The sequence below is a fragment of the Octodon degus genome, unplaced genomic scaffold (assembly GCF_000260255.1).
Source record: "Octodon degus isolate 3935 unplaced genomic scaffold, OctDeg1.0 scaffold00019, whole genome shotgun sequence".
NCBI lineage: Eukaryota > Metazoa > Chordata > Mammalia > Rodentia > Octodontidae > Octodon > Octodon degus.
Genome location: NW_004524595.1, coordinates 24321681 through 24329077, shown reverse-complemented (window position 1 = coordinate 24329077; position 7397 = coordinate 24321681).

The following is a 7397-nucleotide window of genomic DNA, read 5'->3' as shown; positions in this document are numbered from 1 at the left end:
AGAGACAGAGACAGAGACAGAGACAGAAAACAGAGAAAAGAAAGCTTCTCTCTGTTCCTTATATTGTATCCAGTCTATAATCCCTACCAGGATTAGGATAGTGCCAATCCAACCAGTTGAATGATCCAGCAATCACCCACCCTTAATCTCAGCACCTTTAATCCTAATCTTGAAATGTGAATCAATCACACACTCTAGATTCAACTATCCCACAAAGTGACCTATGAAAGGTCTTTTCTCAACTTCTTGTAGAATTCAACATTGAAACTTTCAGGGCTTGTGATTTGCTTTGTTGATAGATTTTTAACTATATCTTCAATTTCATTAACTGATATTGGATTATTTAGAAATTTTTATCTTCTTGATTCAGCTTCAGTAATTCATTTGTCTAGGAATCTATGCATTTCTTTTGTGTTTGCCATCCTATTTGAGTAACAGTTAATTTACACAGAAAAAGGAGCAGTTTTAAAGGAGAGAAACCAGGCAGACATCATTTTAATTAAGTAATCAAAGTACGTATTTTCAGTAATGGGACAAATCAAAATGGTGAACCACCATCTAGATGCAATGAAACTGTATCATCACCTCTGTGACAGTCTAAGCAATGATGGAGAAACAGAATCTGTCTGTAAATTAAATCAAACATCTAAATTGAAGAGCATTCTTCAATATAATCTTCCAAAGGGTCAAGGTCATAGAAGCAGAAGAAAGACTAAGGAACTACAACTCATGATTCTGAACTGGATTATTTTGCCACCGAAGATGCTGTTAAGACAGGTAGTACACCTTGAGTGGCTTCTGAGGATTTTTTAGTAAAGATGTGATGATGTCAGTCCTACTTCTAAAATGCCCAACTGTTATGAAAAATATTACTCCTTCCCTCCACAAAATTTAATGACAATAGGGTGGATTTTGAGTAACACATGACATTAACCTTTACATTTTTAGAATTTTACTTAAATTTTTAAGTTATAAAAAAGGCACTGTTGTATATTTAAAACAGAAATGCCAGTAATACATTCATGTGCAAATATATGCAATCTTCAATCATCCTTAGGAAGAGATAAATCTTTAATAAGAAACATTATCCAAAGTTATGATATATCTAAGTGTCAATTTTCTGCAAAATATATGGAAAAATGTTTAGATTATGTAGGAAATTGAGAAGTGCTATATAATTTATTTCAGTCTCCACCCAATCAGTATTGAATATGGATTCTGGGCACTGATTAGAAATAAGTGCTATTAAATTCTTCCATACTTTCTTGTGCTTTGAAAAATGATTCTCATTTTATTTTAAGGTACTTGATTCATTGAGAATTTATTTTGGGGTAATTATTAAACTAGGGCACTCAATCCCTCATTGGGGTATTACAGGTTTTGCAGCAGCATAAATTGAATGGCCTACTTTAAATAAAACATTTGTATTACATACTAATTCTCACCTTTAGTTGAATAGGCTTCTTAACTCTATTGCTCTCCTTTAATATGACTTTTTATTTTTCAAAGTGTTGCAGTATTGTATACTTTGTAGCTTCGTAATTTATTTTAATACTTGTTAAGAATAACTTGCTGTCTAAATCATATAATAGGTAAGATTATTATTTGGTCTCATTGGAATGAAAAACAAGATAGAGACTCTATGTAAATCAAACAAGTATTTCTAAAGACATAAACTCAGTAATTTTCACCACTAGAAGGACAGAAATATTCTGATTGATAGGTAAAAGATTATCTTCTAGGTCTCCAGGACAAAGAGTTGTGGATCGCTAATATTAATAAAGAACAGCCAAGTCAGAATTTCAGAAAGACTGGTCAGAGCAAACTTATATCAGACCATAGACGGCATTTCTACTGGGACACATCTGGAGACCACTACTGGGCTGGCCACATGTAAGCCTTAGACTTAGTGCATGATGTCTTCTAAACATGTGTCTTGTAAAGTGTGTTGTCTGCACATGTATGTTAGACACACATTTTAGGACAAGAATTGTGTGGTTTTTTACTATGCAAGTGCAGCATCAAGACCTAAGCTGGCCATAAAACAGCAATTCAGTATGCATTTGTTGAATGAAGACTAAATACATGGATAGAATTCTAGAATCAAACATACCACACACCTCAACTGGAAACCACCTTCTATACAACAATCTTAATGTGCTATCTTAGGACCACTTAGACACCCTAACTACAGAAATGGAGCCAGTTTCTTCACCGAGAACCAGGATGTTCAATAATCAGACACACTTGACAGCCATTGTGTGTTGCTTATTTGACTCTCCATTTTCAAAAATTTCTCGATTATTTAAGCAAAATTTTTTCTACTAGAATTTAAAATTCAGACAACATGACAGAATCTTGAATGTACCCAGTTTCATTAATAGTGTAGATGACTGTGAGACAAGTGACACTTGTCTCACATTTAGCTGCCTAATGTGATAGCAGATGTTGCCTTTTCTATTTCCCCTGTTTTATGACTCTGTCTAGCTTTTTAATTTATTTTTCACATAAGTTACTGAGCTTATTTTTAAGTATTTTATATACTATACACCTCTTGTAAGTGAAATGTTGTCTTTAATAACATTTTCTTATTGTCTTTTTTGCATATGGGAAGATAAATTCTATTACATAAATACCAGATATAAATGTGTCACTGAATGTTCTTTTTAAATACAGTAATAGTATTTTATTATATTTTCAATATTTTTATTAGTATACATTTGCAGTACATAGTGAGTGTGGTCCCCCAGGAGGTGGCTCGTACATAACACATCATATTCCTTTTGCATCCCTCGCTCCCCTCCCTGGAGTTATGTAACTATGCCATCTGCAATGAGAAATCATCATTCTGCTGTTATTTATTTTCACATTTTATTTATTTTCCTATAAGTGGTAGTATAAATAACTCAAGCAATTATAAATTAATTGCTTTAAATTAAATTGAACATCTCCACACATCTTGATTATCAAATATTGCCATTTTTATTACATAATATAGTTATAAACACATGCACAGAAACATAAAAGTTACTATCTCGATATTTTTCTATAATTTTAAATGCAATGTTTTCACATGCAGTTCTGATTTTTTTACTCTCCAGTCTCTAGTTGCATCCATTTATCTAGAAAAACTTTGAATTTATCTTTTTTATGAATGAGTAATGCTCCATCGTGTGTAAAAATAATCCTTTTGAACCATTCCTTAGTTTTCTCTCTAGTGAGAACCTGTAAGAGCAAATAAAATCTAAAATGTACAATAGATACAGTGAGAGGGAAATAATCTGTTCAATGGTAAGAAAAGACTGGAATGAGGAAGAGGAAAAAGAGTGAAGAAAGAAAGATATATCCTGGGCTGGGGATATACCTCAGTGGGATAAATGCTTTCCTGGCAAGCACAAGGTCCTGAGTTTGATTCCTGGTACCACTAAAAAATGGTCCCTAAAGAAAGATATATCCGTGCATATATGCATGATAATTTGGATATAATGCCCATTTCTGCTGTTGTACTGAAAGGATCAATTAATGCTTACATGTTATTTTTTTCTTTCATCTTTTTAATTTTTTATTTACCTTTTTCTTTTAACCATTTTTCCAGGTTTGCATCTGGTAACCTAAACAACTAATTTGAAGATAACATTCTGTAATACAGCAACTATTGTCAAACACCTATTACTTTGTTTAATGAATTTCTGTGTCATTTCTAATTCTTATATCATTTTGTACTCTTTAAAAATAAAAAAAAATACTTGAAAGTATTTCAAATACAAAAATGTTTTTAGCTGACACATGTGGTGGTCACCTACAATGAAGGATGCACTTTCTTTTCTCTTCCACAATTATGTCCCCATGTTAATCTTTTTGTGTGACTGATTTCTGCTCCTAGGGAGACTCAGACCATCATAAGTATACTGAGAGTGACCAGAGGAAACAACCAGTTGGATAGACTTCCGACTGACTCAGTAGCAGTAGGATTCAGATGGAGTGATGCTTCATGGAAAGAGGTGGAGGGCCTGCACCTGTTGCATGGGAAGGACACACTCAGTTGAGCTGCAGATCAACAATCTTCATCAACAGCATCCAAGAGCTCCAGATCTCAAGTGCTGAGACACAGCAAGTCTGTAAGGCAAAGGTAAAGATCTCAATTTGAAAGTACTCTAGACATGGGATAGGATCATCTACCTGCATTCCCCACAGAGAGTGGATCTGAGCTCCATATTTAAATGCCCATGCTCCTAGATCTGGCGTCTCTGCCCTAGTCAGATAATGAGTGTTCACTATTCCAGAAGTCACTATAAAGACCTCTCACCCCGGGGCTGCAGCCACTCCTGCAGAAGCTGCCTTCATCTCCTTTCTAAACTTTCATGCAAATAACAAATGTTAAATCCCAGCAAAAACTGTTTGTGGACATCCTGGGATCCACGGAGAGGAAAAGAGACCACATACCAAAAGAATTAAATGATATGCTACCATTACAGCCAGGGAACTATTCTCGTTTAGATGCTTAGTGTGCTTGATCAAAGTGTCTGGAACACAGTAGTGGATAAGATTTTATTAAATAGAGCATTTTTTTTTTCCTGACAGCTATCAGCCCAACAAGAATACCTACCAGGGGCTGGCTCAACTCACTAATGGAATGCCTGTTAGGCATTTTGAAAGTAATAAACAAAATGAAGAAAAACAGCACTGTCTGTTACACTCAAAAATGGTAGAGAAGACTGCCAGACAGCTAAGCAGATTAGCGTGCCTGCTTAGGCAGACACAGGGACTGGGGTTCGATCCCCAGTGTATTGTGCCAGCCCTGTACCAGGGCTCACTGAGACATTGATAGAGACTGGGTGTGGTGGTGCACACCTGTAATCTCACCTCTTGTGAGTCTGAACACAGAAGGATCACTACGAGTCTGATCTATGTAGTGAGACCCTATAGATCCTGTACTAAATACATAAAACAAACAAACAAAAAATGGTAGAGAAAAAAGCAGAGGCTGAGGGTTGTGAGATGCCTAAAGAGATATGCAAGGTGGGAAAGCTCACCAGACCATGTTCCACAAGAAGCTCTAGAAGACATACATTTCATAAAGCCAAACAAAAGTATGTTAGTGATAGAGTACTATCTTCAAAATAAAGGTTCAGGGGAACCTATTGACTACTGATGTTGGTATGTGTGGGAACCAGAGAACAGAGTTTATTAACATCTATAGCTATGTTAAGGTTTCTAAATAGTAAAAGCTTTGTGAACAGCACTCAAATGCCAGAAGCCAGTAGGCATGAATTACTGAAAAATCAAGAAGGCAGGACAACAGCTCTGGGGTGGGCCTTCTGGGAATTGCAGATATCCTCAATACAGCCCAATGACCCTAGAGTCAAAAAGTAGGCTTCCAGCAGAAGTCCTTATACTTTTACAACATCTACAATCAAGAAGAGGTAGGAGAAGAAAGGCAGGGGGTCAAAGGTCATTGTCCCAGAGCACTGTGGTGAACTTTGCTCTTTTCTCCTATGAATGGAGTCTATGAACTAAGGAAGAACCCTCTTATATCCAGGTATACACTCTCATGATTCCTCCACAATGTTTCTCCACAGGGACAAAATGCTTTGAACTCAAATCCCTCGAGACTAGAGCAGAAGTAGCACCAAACATATTGAAGGCTGTAAATCTGGGTGGGAGTTGGTGCAAGTGCTTCTGTTAGACCTGAGGCTAATTGGCCAGGTAATACATGGAGCACTAGCGGAAGTTTAGCTTCTGCTAAACTGAAGGAGTGACCATTGTGTGTGTGAACCAGCATAGTAGACATCGCCCCTGACCTGAAATAGGCACCTGAAATAGATTTGAATGTCTTTTGCAGTAACAGCCACACTGGATTCTGTGCCTGCAGGGTAAGAGGGCAATAAGAGAAAATGTCAAATAGAAATCTCTAAAACTGAGTCCTTCAACTTGTTCAAAATAACAAGTCAAGCACTTTACTAATGTTGAGGAGATATTAGAGATTAACAATGTCACTGAGAGCCTAATGGATATAGGACAAAAGCCCCTTCTCCAACTTCATTCATTTCACAGATGCAACCCTTCAACAAACTGGACATCCTCTGAAGAAGGACTACAGACTACTGTAGGGTACCAACCAAAGGACCTCCAGTCATAGCAGCTGTTCAGAAAGTAGAACCTTTGTCCCAGCTTCTGGTACATGGCACATAGTCAGCAAAAACAAAAATCCATTGTTTTCCATTCCAAGTAAAAGAAAGGTTCCAAAATATATTATATCCAAATGTATCAGGACATAATATTTACTAACAGACTTTATTTAGTTCTTAAATCTGCTGTGTCATAAGGTAGGCTGAAAAGGAATAGACAGTGTTAACATTCAGGAATACAGCACAATGGACAGCACACTTCTTAACAAAATAAAAAAGAGGTGGTGATTTTATCAAAGACCCTAATAGACTGTACTGGTTAATTCTTTGTGTCAATCTGAGAAGTTTATCTAAGGGGCTCAGCAGGGGTCCAAGGTCCTCATTTTGTAAACACCCTGAGTGTGCGCAAAGGGTGGGCTTAGAGACGATGTGAGTGCTACATCTTCCCTGGGTGGGTGGTAGCCTGCTTATACTGTAAGGGAGGGAAAGATGCTTGCCCTCCCTACTTTTTGTTTTTATTGTTTTTGCTGTCCTCTGCTACCTTGATCTGTTGCCCCATTCCATGCCACCCTTCCTTGGAGACAGGTGATATGGGCTGAAACCTCCACAAACTGAGCTAAATAAATCTTTACTTCCTTAATTTTGAGTGTTAGGTGATTTTTCTCATCAAATGAGAGAAAAGTCATCAAGACAAAGACACATGCACCCTACATAGTAGGAGATGACAGCCATGGATGTTGAATATCTCCACTCTTGTGTAGTAGAAATCGCCAGGTGGATACTAATATCAGAAAAAGTTATCTGCATCATTCACTTTCTAATGCCATGAAGGAAGCAGAGCAGTCTTTGGATTCGGAAGGTAATACATCTCACAGGTAACAAGTCGGCCATGTGTTTGGATTCCAGCTCCGAGAGAGTCTGGAAGACATGAAGGACTCTGCCAAAATTCAGGTTATGAGCAAGTTGTCTAATTGCCTGAGTGATGCTATCCAGCAGAACATGTGGTTTTAGTGATGGGAAGTAATTACTTATGAACCTGTGGTAAGTCCCAATGGAAGAATCATAATGAAAGTCTAAGGAGTTCAAGGCTAAGGCATGTCTTACACAATCCAAAGAAAGTGCTCCTGACATACTCCCGGGTGCTAGTAGGTATGGCATATTTCACCATGAAACAGAAATTGACTAGCCACCTATAGCAGCCATTATAAGCTGGGGTTCATCTGCCTTGTCAAATCACAAATTTGGATTTGCTGAGTAGCAGTCCATTAT